Genomic DNA, 19652 nt, shown 5'->3' with positions numbered 1-19652 from the left:
TCGGTCTAGGTTTGAGACCCGGGTGTTGGTCAAGACCCATGCTAATCCCAAGGGAGTTGATGTCTCTGAGCCTATGCAAATTGGAGGGGTTAAAGGACCCTTAACTCAAAAAGAACATGAAAGGAGGCGGCAGTTAAAATTATGTCTTTATTGGGGGAATTCTGGACACTTTCTACGAGATTGCCCGGCAAAACCGCCCCTAAAGGCGGTAGGAGCCGCTGATAAAAACCATGAAGACTCTGTTTCGGGAAACGACTCCGCCCGACAAGTGTAGGGGTCCGCTTGCCGAGCTTGAAAACTAACTCTCAGACCTCGCATTTCATTGTGCCAATGGTTCTCGTAGATCCAGAACACCCTAAGCGGTTGCATGCAATAAAGGCATACATCGATAGTGGGGCTATTGGAAACTATGTGGATCATGAATTGGTCTTTAGGATTAACCTCCCTCTCCGTCCTAAAACCAGCAAAGATGTCATCACCACAGTCGATGGAACTGAAATTGCCTCTGGACCGGTAACACATTCCACTACTGAGGTGACTCTTATTGGTCCCGACGGCCATCGGGAGGGTGTTGTGTTTGATGTAATCAAGGCTCCACAGTTTCAGGTTATTCTTGGAATCCCTTGGTTAGAGACACATAATCCTCAAATTGATTGGCGAGCTAAGAGAATAACCTTCCCGGATTGTACACAAACCTGCTACCCAGAAAACCTGAAGATTAATCTAGCATCTGTAACCTCTGCCTCCATGCAACTACCTCCGGAATACCAAGACTTTCAGGATGTCTTCCAAAAGGAACAGGCCAACACGTTACCTCCTCACAGATCGTACGATTGCCAAATCGATCTGGTGCCCGGTGCACAACCCCCTTGTAGCAGGATTTATGCCCTTACCGAACCTGAGAATCTGCATTTGAGACAATATTTGGATCAATACCTAGCTAATGGTTTTATTCGCCCGTCAAAGTCCCCGGCATCCTCGGCTTTGTTCTTCGTGCCCAAAAAAGAAGGCGACCTTAGAACTTGTATCGATTACCGTGCATTGAACAAGATACGGTTAAAAACCGTTATCCTCTGCCTCTGATCCCTGAACTCCTTGACCAGGTGAAGGACGCTTGCATATACACCAAGTTAGATCTCCGGGGGGCTTATCATCTGGTACGAGTTAAAGAAGGCGACGAATGGAAAACTGCCTTCCGTACTAAGTACGGATTATTCGAGTACCAGGTGATGCCTTTCGGATTGTGTAACGCGCCGGCTGCCTTCCAGTACTTCATGAATGATGTCCTTCGGGAACTCATCGATGTTTGTGTTGTCGTATATATCGATGACATTCTGGTGTACTCCTCTTCGGAATCTGATCACAGAAAACACGTCAGGGCAGTACTTGAAAAACTGCGCCAACACAAACTATTTGCTAAATTGGAGAAATGTGTTTTCCATACCACAGAAGTCGAGTTTCTAGGTTTCATCCTGACACCCAAAGGAGTCCGAATGGACTCAAGAAAAGTGGATGCCATCCTCAAATGGCCATCACCTAGCTCTGTAAAAGGGGTTCAAAGCATGCTCGGCTTTGCCAATTTCTATCGCAGGTTTATCCCGGAATTTTCACGCGTGGTACAACCCATTACTGCACTCTTGAGGAAAAATAAACATTTTGAATGGTCTGAAGAAGCCGAGCAGGCCTTTCAGGATTTAAAAGCTAAGTTTACCTCCGCACCTATATTGAAACACCCGCGTCCAGATCTCCCTTATGTCGTCGAGACTGACGCATCCAGCCTAGCCATGGGAGCTGTCCTGTCCCAAAGAGATCCCGAAACCAACCAACTGCATCCCATAGCATTTTGGTCCAGAAAATTCTCGGCACCCGAGGTTAATTATGCAATCACGGACAAAGAACTGTTAGCCATTAAGTCCACTTTTAAAGCCTGGCGGCATTATCTGCTTGACGCTCGACATACCATCACAGTGATCACTGATCACCGGAATTTACAGTATTTGAAAACCGCCAAGGCTCAGTCATCACGGCCGCTCCGATGGGCTTTGTTTTTCGCGGAATTTGATTTTGTGATTACCTATCGACCTGGCTGCAAGAATGGCAAAGCAGACGCCTTATCCCGAATTGGAATGGGAGAATCTGATACAAACTCCCCCTCCCTATTTCTTTTCCACATTATCCCCGCAGGGCAGGAAGCCTGCGGGGGAGCAAGGCCGCGTGTTTTGCGTCCCGCGGAGCCTTTATCCAGAAGCCCAGGAGGGCCATTGTACTTTCGGAGGGGAGGCCACGCCCCCTCCCTATTTCTTTTCCACATTATCCCCTCAGGGCAGGAAGCCCGCGGGGGAGCAAGGGTGCGGGTGTTGGCGTCCCGCGGAGCCTTTGTCCAGAAGCCCAGGAGGGCCATCGTACTCTCGGAGGGGAGGCCATGCCCCCTCCCTATTTCTTTTCCACATTATCCCCACAGGGCAGGAAGCCCGCGGGGGAGCAAGGGCGCGGGTGTTGGCGTCCCGCGGAGCCTTTGTCCAGAAGCCCAGGAAGGCCACCGTACTTTCGGAGGGGAGGCCACGCTCCCTCCCTATTTCTTTTCCACATTATCCCCGCAGGGCAGAAGCCCGCGGGGGAGCAAGGGCACGGCTGTTGGTGTCCCACGGAGGATGTTTGCGGACCCGTGGAGGTGGACCATCTAGACTTTGTCCCTTTGACCCTGAGGCGGTACAAGGACACAGTGTTTCGGCGGTGAAGAGGGAGGCTCGGCCTGGATCCACCTGGGAGAAGAGGGTGAATTAAGTGCAGGCGAGGGACTGAATGAGGAGCTGTTTGTCTGTGTGTCTTGGACAAGAGGGCAGAAACACTGGTGTGGACCCACTAAACACGCAATGTCATTCCTCAATTCCCTAAGAACTTTGAAAGCTCATGGCCCACCAAGGAAACCCCCCCTCCATCACCAGCACTCTCACCCTTCCCCCTCCCTTCGTTTTGTTCAGAGGTTCTTCTCGCCCGCAAGAGAGTGGTCCCAAACCCAAGCGAAAGGTCGCGGCTGTGAAGAGGTTTCACTCCCAGGATCAAAAGGGAGCGCCAGTCAAAGCCCTAATCCTGGATGTGCAAACCTCTGTCCTAATTCATGGGGGTGAGCCCTTCTCATGTTCCCCCGAATCCCCTCTAGTGATGAAAGATGGGGGCTGTCGGCTGCCACAGGGGGACAGTATAGCTGCCGGACAAGGGATCAGGGAAGGTCCAATACCTACCAACCATGGCAGTCTGTCTGATCCTTGTGTAGGAGGGGATTGTACCTCTAAGCCTCAGGAGGAACAGGCTATCATAGGCCCCAACGGAGGAAGACATCCAGGCCCGTTGTCCCGTCCATCCACTGCAGATGTGCTCTCTCCCCTTGTCCCCACCTTGAGCTTCAGTCCCCCCAAGGTGTTATCCGTCTACGGAAATCTTGGCCCTGGAACAGAGATGCCGGAGTCCAATGAGGGAGACACTGCAGGAATCGGAGTACTAGTTAGCAGCTATCCCTCAGTAAGCTCCACTCCTGCTAGCAACATCGTGGCTTCCACCCCGTCACCAGGCTCTATCATTCGTGCCAGCCCGGGAAAGACTCTTTCTAGCTCCACTCTGGCTAGCCCAATTGCGGGGGGCAGCTCATTTATTGACGATGACCCTGTGTGCAATCTCTCCCTGGGCAACAGAAGTTTCAGGAGTGTACCTATGCCCACAGTGTGCCCATTGGCCAGCCCCTCTCTCCACCTATCTCCACTTAGGGTGTCCAAGCGACCACAATGTGAAACCTCCCCGGCTGTAGGGCCGGTTATTAACCCCCCAGTCGAGGTGGATCTGTCACTCGGGGGGGTGTAAGTGCAACCAAGTTTTGGCTGAGTTGGCTGCGTATTACAAATTTGCTTACAACACTAATAGCCATTAAGGGGAGGGAACAAAGGGAGGGGGAGCCCTTTCCCATTCTGATTGTTTGTAAGGGTCTCTCTGACTTTCTTCTGGTACACCCCAAGAACCAAGCCCCTCTGTGTCCCGAGACTATAGCTCCAACATCTTCTTGCCCTAGCCTGTTGTCTGAGATTGCTCATTCAGACACTGGAAAAGATCCCAGGGCAGGCGGCACCAAGCACAGTGAGCTTGGTGGGGTGGCGGAATTTGCCCCAAGTCCAGTAGTCCTAAAAAGCACTAATCATGAGGAGAAGATTGCCTATGGTCCACAGCACAGAGACGGTCCATCTCAGCCTCCTGTTCAAGACCAGAATGGTCGAGCTACAGTGTATCTTCACGGGGTACCAAAAATGGAAAGGAACATGTTGGAGTCCAGGGAGTCTCTTGTAAACAAAAGTGTACACTGGTTACGATCCGTGAGAGGATGTTCCTTTGTGTCCAGGGAAACCTTGGTAGGCTGTAGGAGATTGGCCAGTGTGGGCAAGAGCTTGGAGGACATAGTGGAATTGGCCTTTTGGGACTGGAGACTGGCAAGCAGGGTCCTGGGTCAATGGGGGGGGGGACTGGAGGGACTCCAGGGAGCGGAATTCTAATCAGCCCACACTCCTATTTAGGCTCCATATCGCACATGAGGCCAGTCAGGAGGACCTACCACCTGTCTGGGGCAAACCTCACTCCCCTGGGCTGTGACCGGACAGGCTTTTTGGGGGTCAGGCCCAGACAAGGGGAGTTATCCAGAGGGTGATGGGGGCCTTTGTTTTACCCTTTTCTTTCCCTAAGAGACTCTTTGCTGTACTATTCAATTATATGGTCTATTGATTGTAAATGCTTTTTGTGTGTTGTTTTTGCTTTGTGTTTGATGGATTTTTTTCAATCCGAATAAACTTGTTGACTGACTGATATCAATATACAATTACGAAAAGTAAATTGTTCCTTATTTTAGGTGTTTCATAAGTTCTGTGATTATGGATATAGTATAATTAGTTGTAATATTACTTCAGATTTGGACCATAGCCAATTAACATAGCAATTTCCTGTGTCTGAGTTGAACACAAGTTAATAGAAAAGCAGGTCGCCGTGGTTCCAAAGTGGCTCATGTTACTTACCTGGAGTACATCATTATTGAAGAATACACATCACAGTTGGGCACATTTTGTCTTCAGAATGTCTAGTCTTTGTAACTTATACGATTCATATTAATAGAGAACTGTTCTATTAGTTACAGAGATTAGATTGTATCAATAACAAATGTACAAGTTAAAACGGTAACTTTGTATTGGGTAACTGGTATATAGTTCATGGATTGCTCATAGGAAAGATGACATCTCATTGTCCGAATTCAGGCCTCTTTCAACTCTCCGAAAGCGGCATATAAGTTTTGCTCTTTCTTGTCTCAGTCTCATTTCTTGATCTCCACCTCTAGGACCAAGGGTCACCTTTTTAAGACCCAAGAATCTAATGTCTTTTTTATTGTTCAGTTGGTGTTTTCTATGCCAGTGGGATGCCAGTGGTAAATTTGTGTTCTGACTTCCAATGGTAGACATATGCTCACAAATTCTGGTTCTCATTTCTCTAATGGTGCTTCCAATGTACACTTTCTTACATTGACAAATTATTGCATAAACTACAAACTTAGTTTTGCAGTTGATAAAGTCAGTTATTTTGTGCTGGATCCCAAAAGAGTCTTCAAAAATATCTGTATTGCTCATTGCATACTTACACATGGAACAGGAGCTACATTTCCTAAAGCCCATAGGTAATTGAGGGAGCCATGCTGTTGCTTCAATGACTTTTTCTTCGGGTAGAAATGATGGACTAAGAATGTTTTTCAGTGTCCTAGCTCTTTTAAAGGTCAATGTAGGGCTATTGTCAATGAATTCTTTAATGTGTGGATCTAACTTCAAAAGACCCCAGTTCTTTCCTAAAATCTTCCTTAGTATTATGTTATTGGCACAATAGGTTGTGATGAATCTAATCCGCCCTGTTTGGCTAGCGGTTTGTTTACTTGGAATTAGTGTATTTTCTCTTTTAAGTTTCCTTGCTTGAAAACATGCTTTGGTGATATTTGTACTGGCGTATCCTCTGGTCAGAAAACGTGTGGAAAGCAGTTTGCATTTTTCAAAGGCATCTTCTTTCGAGCAGTTTCTGCGAGCTCGTATAAATTCCCCTTTCGGAATATTTTTAATTACAGGATTATAATGGCAACTTGTCGCATACAGAGTAGAATTAGCTTCTGTTGGTTTTCTATAGGTTTTGGTCAAGAGCTCACTGTTGTCAATGTAAATTGTAAGAACTAGAAAGTTCACTTCTGATGTGCTTGAATTCCCAGTGAATATTATCCCTAAATTATTTTGATTTGCTCTCTGTTTGAAACATTGTAGTTGGTCATCATCCCCTTTCCAGATGAAAAACACATCATCTATATATCGATTCCATAGAACAACATTTTCTTCATAATATGTGTCTGAATAGATATACTGGTCTTCGTACATGGCCATTACAAGATTAGCCAACGCCGGGGCATATTTTACTCCCATAGCTACGCCACAGGTTTGTCTGTAGTACTCTTTGTTAAATAGAAAGACGTTGTTTGTCAAAGTTAGAAGCAACATTTCTTTCAGCATCTGTATAGATTGATAATTCGACGCTGTTTTCTGAGAAAAGGTATAGTCTATTGCATCAAGTGCTATGTTGTGTTTCATTGATGTGTATAAAGCTGTGATGTCCCAAGTCACCAGAATATATCCAGTTTTCCAATTCACTTCTGACAATTTATTGATAATCGATGTTGTGTCTTTCAAATATGCTCTGGTAATGTTCACTTTAGGTCTGAGAATATTGTCAATATATTCGGATATCTTAGTGGTGGCCCAACCTATCCCACTGAGAATGGGTCTTCCTTCTGGAATTCTCTCAAATGTTTTATGCACTTTAGGTAGGAAGTATATAGTAGGTATTGTCGGGTGTTTAACTTCCAGTGCTTGTTTTTCTTCATCTGTTAGGAGGCCTTGGCGATGCCATCCTGAAATTGCTTCTGTGAGTTCTTTTAGAATATCTGGTTTGGGATTTGATGATACTTTCACATAACATGTTGGTATTGTTAAATGATTGTAAGCCATTGTTAAACAGTCTTCACGGTTCATCACTACAATTTTACTGCCTTTATCAGCTGCTTTAAATGTTAATTTCGAGTTTTGTTGTAATTCTTGAAGTGCTATTCTTTCTGATCGTGACAAGTTGTCAAATGTGTGTTTGGCCTTGGATGTTTTGCTCATATTTCTTGCATCTAGAGTGTCATTAAGGTCTTTAGTCACTGATTTGTAAAATGCATCAATTAGATTTTCCGGCATTAGTTGGGGTGTAAATTTCGATTTGTTTTTAATTTCTTTAGGTGCAAGGCTGCTTTGTTGTATCTTAAGTTCATGAATAGTTTCATGGATGGGCCGTTCTATATTGTCTTCCAAAGATCTGAGTAAATGGATATGGCTAAGATCTTCAATAGTAAGTTCACTTTGCAGTGTATCCTTGTCTTTCTGTTGGTGAGCCCTGGTCACTTGGGTAGCAAACCATTTCTTCAATTTTAATTTTCTGACGAATTTGAATAAGTCAATGTGAACATCCGTAGTGTTGTAGTTTCTTGTCGGAGCAAAAGAGAAGCCTTTGTTAAGTAATGAAATTTCTTCTGTCTTTAAGGTCCGATTTGATAAGTTCAAAATTGTTCACTTCGTCTTTTTCGCTGCCTCTCTCGCTGCAGCTCTGGTAAGTCTCCTAGAGTCTTCTAGGGCGTCGGGATTTCCTGAATCTACCACTCCCACGCTTCCCCCTGCACCTGTGACCGGTTGTTGTTGATTCGTTTGTGGTGGTAGAAAAAAAGTACTTGTTTTTGATACATGGTGCGACTGCCTCACTTATATCTTCTGATTTGATATAGAAAACACTGTCTAGTAGTTGTTAGGTTCTCTGCATTTGTATCTTCATTTGTTTCCTTATCTTGATCACCTTCAGAATCCGCATCCAAACTGCCTGGTGATGTGTTCGGAGTGCTCTCTCTTTCTGTTTCCAAATTGCTTCCAAATTGCAAATGTACTGATGTGATTTTTCATGTTGAATGCAACACTCTTCATCCTTACCATTCCTCCCCCATTGCCCCCACCCCTGCTGTCTGTGTTACATATCACACCATTTTCTGTGGCACCGATTATGAATTACTTAATGAATGTAAAATATATGTTATCTTTGATTTTTTATTCACCAGCCCTGATTTGAAAAAGACGACTGTGATCGTCGAAACAAGTGTCATCAAAAGGGCACTTACTTACTATAAATTTACATTTCAAAAAACTAAACGTTGACTAAAGTGTAGTCTTTTCATAAACAAATGGGCGCATGAATGATACTAAGTAACTCTCTTGTTACCCCTGATACATAAAAATACTATTTAATTTAAAACGCATATTATTAAAACTTAAGGAAAATATCAAACATTAACTGACATTAAATCTGACTATATGAAAAATAATACCAAAGTATGTCATCTGAAAATAGTAATAAATATAAGTGACACACATTTTATTAAGCAGCTTTAAAGTACGGCATACAGAAATACATGGAAAAAAACTACCACTAAATCTAACTAGTCCCAAAATAGTTCCAATATATACCATCTAATATTAGTCGTAATTTATCTGACACATAACGCCCCAAACATACTTTTAAATATGTAATTCTATACTGGTACTACCTTCAACAACAGCCACACACTCAGTACACTGCTCTGTGGGAGTTCTACAATCAAAATGAGAATACCACACATAATGATGGCTTTCATACTACCCAAAAACAATAACACAAACAGAAGACTATATATTAAGCAAATTATTAACATGGCTGACACATGTTCACTGCACACTATCACAGATAGCCACACAAATAGACCAATAACAACAACCAATAATGAACAATCATAGTCACAGAAATCTTTCTTATTCCTGCCTCGCATCTTTCATAGCCGTGGCTATTCAAAGTGGCTGTAAATCTTGCCTTATAGCCATGGCTACATGTACATTTTCTGCAATCTCAAATTCAAACTATGCCAACCTTCAAAACTTCACAAAAAAGAGAACACCTAATCACATAAAATAACAAACACACATACAATTCTGAGATGCATCAACCACATACCAATAGGAATATTGCTCAGAAAATGTATTGCCCAATACACGTGGCTACAGTATAGCTACAACAACCAATGAAATTGCGAAAAGTGTTGAAGTGCCCACACACATGCTTGTTATAGCCGCGGTTAGGGGGGCGTGACCAGGGCTAATGCAGTAAGGACGCGACTCGTGTCAGCTCCCATTGCAATACTGCAATAAGATCCATTTGACAGTATTATAAGGCTACTTTGGCACCTTTAAGGACCCTGAGAAGTGTGCAACAATCCAAGCAACAATGTTTACGGTTTGCAGGCAAAATCGGCACCTGAAACTGAGCTGCAGAAACAAACATGCTCCGAAAACGCAGAACCAAAATGGCAGCTGGGAAGTGCAGGTGACACCAACAGACAGCAAGCGCTGCCGGCATAATGCTGCAAGAGGCCATCAGCGGTGCACCAGAGTCGGGTGAGGCTTCGGACGACGCCTGTGTTGAGGGATCTGAGTGCAGGACTGCCTTGGAACAGGAGTCCCCGCGAATGTTGCTGCAGACTCGGAATGAAGAGGAGGGAGTTAGTGACAGTTGCAGCACCCCCTCTCAATTAAAATCTGGAATAAGAATGCTGGAAATACCGGAGGCTAGAGGCTGAGGTGACCTGCAGGACAATGTGGAACATAACTGCCAAAACAAACAGACATGTGCCTGCGACGCTGACCATGTGTGAGAGGCTGGGATCGAGGACTGTGTGGAGCAAGTGCCATGAATGACACCTGAGGTGGTAGGGATCGGCAGCTGCAGACCAAGAGCAAGTTGCTGCATGGATGGTTGCTCTGATACCCTGAACACAAATAAAGCCTGTGAGTCGGGGTGACAGTAACGGGGTAGAATTGTGTTGGGTGCACACTTGATTCAAGGATATACTGGTGTGAGCGGCCACCGGAGATGCACTGGAATGAGTAAGGGGGGCAACCCCAGAGTTGGGAAGATTGTGTGCCGGCCTGCCCAGGGACAGGAGTCCCCACAAAGCACTGCTGCCGACTCAGGCCGAAAAAGAGGGAGCCGAGATAACTGCAACACCCCCTCCCGACACCAACCAAAGCCCAAAATGAGAATGCTGAAAATTTGAAAGCCAGAGGATTGAGGAGACCTGCCGGAAGGAGTGGACTGTAATCGCCAGACCAACAGACAGGCACCTTCGACACCACCCCTGTGTGAGTGACTGGGGTGGGGGACTGTGGAGAACAAGTGCGGCTTGCACAAGTGTTATACAGGGACCGGCAGCTGCTGCCCAGGGGTGCACTGCTTCTTAGATGATCCCCTAGGCCTTGACACACCAACAAAGCCTTTATGCTGGGGTGACTCTAACGGGACACTAAAACTACGCCAGAGGTGTACAAGACTGGTTAGACTACTGCACCCAGCCTGGGCGACCCACCAAAATTTCAACAGCAATGCTGCACACAATTAGCACTCCTCCCACATGACATAAAATACGGGCACTTTAAGACTCTCAACTGGGACAGCGGGTAAATAACAAGTAGAGCCATGACACTAACAGGACATGTCCAAGAAGGGAGAAGCCTTAACACATTCCATGGTGTAACGGACAACCAGAGATACGCTACTTGCAAGCTAGCTCTGTTGGGAACATCCTTGATTGCATTACTGCTAGCCATAGAGAGTGTAACCCAGCAGTTGCTGCCACCCTGAGCATACATGTACACACCTGGTCCGGATTGACTGGGAAGCTGAGTGCTTTCGCTGACAGTACAGATTAATATGTCCGCAACCAAGAATAAACAAAAAGGCTCCATCATGCATCCTTTGCCAGCTAGGGAAAATTTTGGGTCCAAGACCCAACCACAGACCAAACCCAGAGTGGATCTTAGGCAATCTAATCAGACCCACAGGAAGATAAGGTACTGGCAGAATTGCCAGTGCTGAGATCCTCACTTGAAAACAAGATTGAAGAGGTAAAGGTAGACATACAACTCTGTTGACAAGATGTGCAATGCCCAGCGGAGAGAGTGACAACAACAGATTCATTGTTGAATGACACTGCCAATATCACCAGCGACCTGGTCTCCCGCATGAAAATATTGGAATCCAGAAATGCCCAGCTGGAAAGGAGAGTGGAGGAGTCAGAGGGACGATCCTGCAGGAGCAATGTATGAGTGCTAGGGATACCGGAAGGTACCGATGTTAGACCATACATGTAATAAAGGCACCATAACCATGTACTAAATGACACGCCAGTTGTGAGGTTCGTTTCCCAAACAGGTCTGGTTTTATTCAGAGTATCACGATCGGCCACCTCACAACGTGTGCTCACAAACACTGTGAGAGGAGATAGAGTGAGCCGTCGATAAAGCAGTCATATATATACATAGCCTTATTCCCGAGACACTGTAAATGTTTTCAGGATTACTTACTGCATTTCTGTGAAGGACGAGCATTTGCAAACACAACTGGTCTGCACCATTTAAATAAATGTGCTCAACAATTGTTGGCATTTGGAATAGAACATTCATTGTTACATTTGCGTAGCAATTAACAGCTGTTGTGTTGCAAAATTTGAATGGACCAGGTACCTCTGTGTCTGAGTACTTTGATGGAAGGGTACGTGGTTTCTTTGAAGAGGCACCTTTTTGTGTGTGGAGTTGGGTATGTCTTGTCTTGTGTACTCCTTTTGTCTGTGCTTTTGGTAGTTGATGTAGTATGAGTTGATTTCAATTTCTTTGGTGGTAGTGTTGGCAAATCATTTACAACCTCTGATTGAATGAGCCTTCTTTTCAAACCTTTGGGTTTCTGAGGAACAGGGTACATGTTTAGATGGAGTGTGTACATTGCACGTAGTCTATTGTACTCTATGATGCAAGGAATGTCTGAGCTGACTGCAGTTGCACTAGATACGGTCCTACCAGTGTATGTAGGTGTGACAGTGCTACGTAACTCATGCCTTCTTTGAAGAGCGTGCTGCAAATATAAATCAATGCTTGATCTAAGGTTTGACATTGTGATTTATGAATAGTTACTGCATTAGCTAGCGACAAAGAAAACTATTCACTGCGCACATACGTCTTTGAAAAGAGGGAATCGTGCTGTTGTGCATCCTATCTTTTTAACTTCTGAAAGTTTGTCAAACTGGATGTTCACAAACTGAATGCTGTTGTCCCGTGGGTATGTCTGGAAGCCGACAACTGTACCAAGTGCTCCATTAACTAACCCTTGCTCTATGTCAAGATGACGCTTCAACATTACTGTACAGTTGACACATAATGTTAAAATGATCTCCAAACTGTGTTGGAGATAGAGTTGTCTAAGGTATGTAGTCGTGCTATGCCTTGTTTACACATATGTATTGTCATACTATGTATGGCCACTTTGTCTGTAGCATGAATTTCCACTAGTGGTTGTTTTTCTGTTTTCAGCATTGTTGCATTGAATTGTGCACAGCTTGCGAGAGCTGGCATTAAGGACATACAGGTGCCATTTTGTGAGCTAATTGTTCCATTACATCAGTAGCACATGTGTTATGCCCATACAGCTCATGGATGCATCTGGTATTGAGGGTAGACCGCGCCTCCTTTGTTAGCACACCAATCCATATGTTTTTTTAAATGTTGGCTTAGGTGAGGTCTGCAGACAGACACATGTTTTGAGTTAGTACTCTGTATTGGAAATGTAAATGAAAACATAAAGAGACCACAACGCATACAAATATGAGCATATACAGGGAAAGTAAAGTAAGCAAAAAAACAGCAGTATTACCAGAAAGTGTTCATAACCTAACTGATTATCTTCAAGCACAGCCATGATTGCTGTGTTTCAGCCTTGCTTCTTCTCCTATGTATATGTATCATATGATGGCCCTGAACCCTAAGGAAAGTAGTGTAAGAACATATGAGAAGGTTAAGGTCTACAAATATAATACCTTTTCAGTTTTTAGTTCCTGACTGTCAGTGTAGAAAATCTCTTGACCTAGATAACCGAGTGAACAAAAAAAGAGGGAGCCAGTAATGTGATGTCATTAATGACCTTTGTGATGCCATTTTGAAGGCCGGGTGTTAGTATCAGCAGTGCACAGTGGTAGCACAAGTTATGGTTGCTTAGCTTACCTTAACTGGCGAATTTCCGGGGTTTTTCAGTTGTACTTGTAACCATAATATGGATAGGTTGATATTAGTGTAAAGTAACCAAAATGTCCCTTGAAAATAGTTGTACTGAAGTTGATAGGTTTTTCTTACAGCAACTTAACCATAACATCCCTTTAAAAACGTTTTTTTTGTCAGTGATAAATTAAGTGAGAATAAACAAGGAAAATAATGCTAAGGAATTACAATAGAGTGAATGGGCCCCCAATGTTTCAGTTATGAGAGTTATATACTGTGTATGCCACAATTTGTTAAGAAAATAAAGTGCTCTATAAGCTACAATTTGATTTCGACGAAAGAATCAACAACATAAGATTGGCACAGAGGTACATGTACTTTTTACCTAACCCTCTTTATCTTGACAAGCTATTTCTTCAGTTTTTCTTCATCTAATCCTACATTTTTAATACCGGTTTACCTTTGATTGGAGTTAACTGAACAACTTCTTCAGTAGCCACAGAGGACCTCAAGTACCTGAATCCTATTAGCACCTGCCCACCATAAAAACAATAAAGATGCAATCAGAAAATAAATGCAAGAATCCAACTTAGTTTCAACAGATACTAAAAAAACATCCACAAGAAAATAAAAGATTTAAAAAATGACTAGAATGAACTTGAAAAAAAACATCAATTGTACTACCTCACTGAAAGCTGAAAGCAGCTAAAAGTACTGCATAGCTGAAAGAGCACTACAATTATAACAAATACAATCAATTAAACTTTCAAACTCACTTACATGAATGCAAAAACAAAATTCTGACATATAAATGCCATCGACAAATCTAATTTTGTAGGTCAATGTTAGTGTAAGTTAAATATACATTAACAAATATTTGTCACACAATCAGAGCAGATTATAAAATGACAATGAATACTATCTGATAGCATTGGTTAATATAACTAAGACAAACAACACTGCAAAGCAAATCAACCTTCAACTATGTAAACATGTATTAACACATACTTTGACATTGGCCACACTCTTGCTATCTACATACTGTGAGTTCAAGAATGAAAAGGATTACACTGCAGAAAATGGTGGCTTTATACTTTAAAAAATGAATACCACAAAAAGAGGACTATATATCAATAGAATTACTAAAATGGATGACACATTATCTGCACAACCTATCACAGACAGTGGCACAAACAGCAACAACCAATAACGCCCACTGGAACGCCCTACCCTCACATATCAGGGGAATCGACTCTCACCTAGCGTTCCGTAAAGCCATCAAAAAAAGACTGTTTGCCTGAACTGTTAACTGTTAATTCCTAGCTCTTACTTTGTACACTACTGTAACCAAACATGGACACCCTCAATTGTACTTTGTAACTTAGCACATACGATGTAACCAAGTGACCACATGTCTTAATTGTAATCCTGCTTACGTACACTTTCATGTAAAAAGCGCCTCAATGCCTTTGGGCTGTAGTGAGCTCTACAAATGTAAAAAAATAAATAAAAATAACAAACAATCAAACTCACTGAAATCATTTTTATCCATGCCCAGCATCTCTCGCAGCCGCAGCTACCACACATCCATAAACACTCAATGCACCATTTGCTGGTATATAGCCGGGGCTTTGCAGGGTGCCACTTTTACCCATGGCTAGCAATGCAGCACACTGGTTGGGCGTTGTATAGCCATGGGTAAACACCCGAGTCATTTAAATCTGAGGATGGCGTATAAATGATGAAAGAAACATTAGTAAACCAATAGTACTTAAGAGGTGTCAATACAATAAATAACTGCTCATGGAGTTATTTAAGGTTGATCATTATAAAGAAAATATACATAGTAGTTAGGATACAGAAGATTGGAGTTTGGTAGGGTGGATGAGGTTCAAAACAGTTTAAGGATGAATTGGACACAAAGAATGACAGTATGATACATAAAGACTTCTACAATCAAAAGCACAAAACTGCAAACAATTGTGCCTTTTATAATTTCCAAAATCAAAACCACAAAAAGAGGTCTATATTTACTATGCAAAATAGTAAAATGGCTGACACTTGTTAACTGTAACCTATCACAGACAAGTACAAAATTACAACAGTAAAGTCAACCAATTACAAACACCAAAACAAACACATCATACATACCCTACTCTTATGCATTTTTACAAAAATGTCCTGGAAACAGAGAAAGACTGCAGATATCATGGCTGGTTTTGAAACTGTGTGGATGATCGTAGACAATTGGCTATTTTGGTTTCTAGCTTTTTGTAAGAAACTCAATATTAACATGGACCTAGGTTTCAGTAATTTTGCAATTAAATCGATTGGACTGCGGGGAATGCTTTGGCACCAAGTATTTCCAAAATTGTTGAGGCTGAAAAGTACAGTGCAGCCAGACCTCATACTAATGAATTCTGGAGGCAATGATTTGGGTAATGTAAGGGTGTGTCCCTTGCTTTGATGATGAAACAAGACTTGGAAAAACGAATGGAACATTTTCCTAACACCATCTTTATCTTTTCCAATCTGACTCAGAGGCAAAAATGGAGATGGTAAAATTGAAAACTCATGGAGAAATGTTAATAAAGTAGTTTCAGCATTCATTACAGACCACAACCAATTATGGATTTCAAACAACAACATACAGTTCTACATAACCAATTTGTATAAACATGATGTGGTACACCTAACCGATAAAGGTAATCCGATATTCCCTCATAACATCAAAGCAGTACTCCAAATGTGCTAAAATACTACACTCAGTGTACCCCAAAACCGTCCTTTTAAGGAATATTTATCACATATAAATAAGCACTCCAAAAACTTTCTTCAGTATGATCTATAATCACGGCTCCAGTTCATTTACTTTTTTTAGCCGTGATTACAGGATGATACTTGGGGGAGTGAGTTAAATGGTATATACATACTTATGTAATAGATACTTTTTAAAAGGAAGATTTCGGGGTACACTGAGTGTAGTATATCAGTACATTCAGAATACTACTTTCATGTTATACTTTTTTATTCTGACAATGTGGCAAACTTCCCTTATGAGGTCCATTTGAAGATTTCAAAAAGAAATTCTGTGTGGCTCTTTGCACTTTCCTCAGATGCTGTATTAAATGCCATTTCCCCGAAACAAAATATCTTCTACTCCCTACCAAAATTCGCTCTCTACAATTCATAGATCGCTAACCAAAAAACAAAAAAATAAACTTAGCCAATGCTTCTTAAAATATTCCCCAATTTCTTGCACATCACTGTTTGATGTTAAGTAAAAATCACTTATTCCTCTGCAATCCTCTAAAAAAGATTCAGGATCGGAGAAATCACTGAGAGTTTTCAACGTTTTCTTCAGTATCTCTATCACTTTTTCAACCTATAGTAATATTTACATAAACAGTACTCCTTTCACTTCATTGCATTTTTCTTCTAAGAATTTCCATTTTAAGAACCACACTTTGTATTGAGTTTGTTTGTTTACAGTCTTGTTCCTTTTTTTCCACAGTCTCACATGTAAGAAAGTCTATAAACACACATCCAAAAAATAAGACTCCCACACAACCCCCCCAAAATCTATAGTCGCGGGCTCACAACTACTCAGACCCACAGCTATCTGTAGTCCTGTATAACCTCGAATATAGCCACGATTATCGGAAAAATGGCCACAAAAAATGCTTTGCTGACCCCCAGGCCTTCACCAAGTGCCCCCTCATCTGTGCTAGCTCCCCCACTTCCCAGATGGTCTCCTCACCTCCCCTGCTATTGCTGTTTCCCTGCACAACACATGCTGTTTCTCTGATACAGTTTGCTTTGAGATGTCGGCTATTCGAGGCTATAGCCGTGTTTACAGAAAGCTTTGTATTGCAAACTCAGTCCCTGGACATCCTATAATTTCCAAATGTCACTTGGTGTCCTCCAGCAACCTCCCCATCTCTAGACTAATGTCATTTGGAATTTTGGTAACCTGCAAACAGCTTTTTAACTACTTTTCTTTTCCCTTTATCCTCGACTATAACCGTGGTCATCTCTCACATCGAGAGAAAAGCAAGATGGTGGTTGTTTCATTTCGAAAAAAAAAAACTGGTGTTACTAAATTACCTGAGATATAGCTATCTATTTTTGAGAAGGGAGCAAATATTTAAAAAAAACTACTGGGTGGAATCACCCCAAATGATGCATGGATCACGAGTCAATGCTTTGTGCCCGATATGATATGATATATTATTTGTATCGTGCCCATACACAAGTGTTACAGAGTGTGACGAGGTAAGGGAGGGGAAACAACGGAGGACAAAACAATGATCTTACTAGAACCAGTGACATTAAGAACACGCAGGTGCAGGGTAGAGGGAAGGGGGAAAGTGCGAGGGGCAGAGGGGGGAGTGGAAAGTGCTGTACACATGATAGAATATCAAAAGGTAGTCCGGCCAGCAGGTGGTAAGTGTGAGAATAAGGTGTAGACAACTGGTGTCTGCTAAGTGCTGGAAGGGGACTGTAGGGTTGCAGATACAGACCCAAGTGCAGTGGTTGACATGAGGCAGTGTGGGTTTGTGGCTGGGAGGACAGGGATCTGGGCCTGAAAATCAGAGGGTAACCAGGTGCCCAGTCTCAAAGCAGATGGATTAGCAGGGGAGAGGAAGAGTGAAGGCAGAAGCAAAGAGGAAGGTCTTGAGGTGCTTACAGAAACAAAGGTGGCTTTCCTCAAGTTTCAGAGAGGCAGGGAGGCTGTTTCAGAGGGAGGCCCAAGCTGAGGAAAGGGAGCAACCCCCAACTCGTTACTTGGAGAAGAGGCTGACCCTGAGGGAGATGGAGGTGAAGGAGCAAAGAGCTTGAGAAGGAATGCATTTACGGAGGAAGAGTTGAAGGTATTGTGGACCCAGGCCCCAGAACGCCTTGTGGACAATTCAAAGGGACTTGAATTTAATCCTTGCAGCCACTGGGAGCCAATGAAGACATTTCAGGGTTGGAGAGATACGATCCCAGGGCTTGAGGCCTGGAACAAGTCTCGCAGTCCTATACTGGATGAGCTACAGAGGACAGAGTGTGGTTGCAGGCAGATTTAGAAAGTGGCTGTTACAGCAGTCAAGAATAGATAGAACCAGAGCTCTGTAGACAGTGAGCTTCTGGGGAAGGAGAGGAAGAATACCTCTGAGGAGGTGCAGTTGGTAGTTAGACTTTTTTGAGATGTCAGAGATGTGAGGAGAAAAGGGAAGCGTGGAGTAAAAGAGGACCCTGAGGTTCATATTCTTGCAAGTGGGGGCAGGGAGAGGGCCGAGGGAGACCGGCCAAAGAGTGACAGGAAAGGGAAGTGGAGGTGTGCTGATGAGGAGGATCTCTGGCTTACTGGCAGTAAGGCAGAGGTTGTCGGCGGCACACCACTCCTAGATTGCAGACAGATAGTCGGAGCTAAGAGGGGGAGAAGAGTTAGCAGAGGGGAGCCTGAAAACAAGTTGGGTGTCATCCGCATAGCATTGAAAATTTGAGCCGAGAGCAGCATTGCAGTGGACAAGTGGTGCCAGGTATCGGTTGAAGAGCCAGGTAGAGAGGTTAGACCCCTGGGGCACACCACAAGTAGAAAGTGAGATAGAGGAAAGGAAGGACCCAAGTTGGACCTGGGAGGGTCGGTTGGAGAGGAAGGAAGTCAGCCAGGCCAGGGCCTGATCAGTGATACCCAGAATATCACGGAGGCGATTGAGCAGGATGACATGGTTGACCATGTCAAAGGCAGAAGAAAGATCGAGTAGGATGAGGACAGATGGGATATTAGAATCAAGGTTGGAGAGCAGGTCTTCACGGATGTTCAGGAGAGCAGTTTCCATGCTTCTGGCAGCTCTGAAGCCAGACTGATGGCATGGAGACAGAATCAGAATCAGTGTGAAGATTAAGCTGGGAGTTTGCATAGGAAAGGAGTGATAGAGATCGGGCGATAGTAAGTCAGGCAAGAGGGGTCGGCTGTGGTTTTCTTTAGAAGAGGGTGCACACAAGAATGCTTCAGAGGGGAGGGGAAGGCTCCAGAGGTGAAGGAAGTCAGCCAGAGCAGGAGCAAGGTTGTCAATGTGGTCCTTGAGGGGTTTGGACGAATAGGGAAGAATCTGTTTTGGCAAGACTTTCAAACAAGATCATACTTGTCTGGAAATCCCATCAGAGGAGAACAGAGGACAAGATGAGAATGAGGGAGGAGAGGTGGCTGCAGGGGGTTCAGAGGTATCAGAGATAGAAGGGGGAGGAGGAGCAGAGGACAAGATGGTGGACAGGATGTCCTGGGTTTTTTAGATGAAATGAGAGACAAGGGGCGTGCAGAGGTCTGGGAGGCGACAGGAAAGGTAGAAACAGCCGCAGAGTTGGCCAGCTCCTTGCAGATTTGAAAGAGTTTGGCTGAGTTGTTAAATGCCACAGAGACATGGGCTTAGCTATGGGCTCTCTTCTTAGTGCAGC

The sequence above is a fragment of the Ambystoma mexicanum genome, chromosome 5q (genome assembly GCF_040938575.1).
Source record: "Ambystoma mexicanum isolate Mex_15411 chromosome 5q, UKY_AmexF1_1, whole genome shotgun sequence".
NCBI lineage: Eukaryota > Metazoa > Chordata > Amphibia > Caudata > Ambystomatidae > Ambystoma > Ambystoma mexicanum.
Note: the sequence above shows the minus strand (reverse complement) of the source record.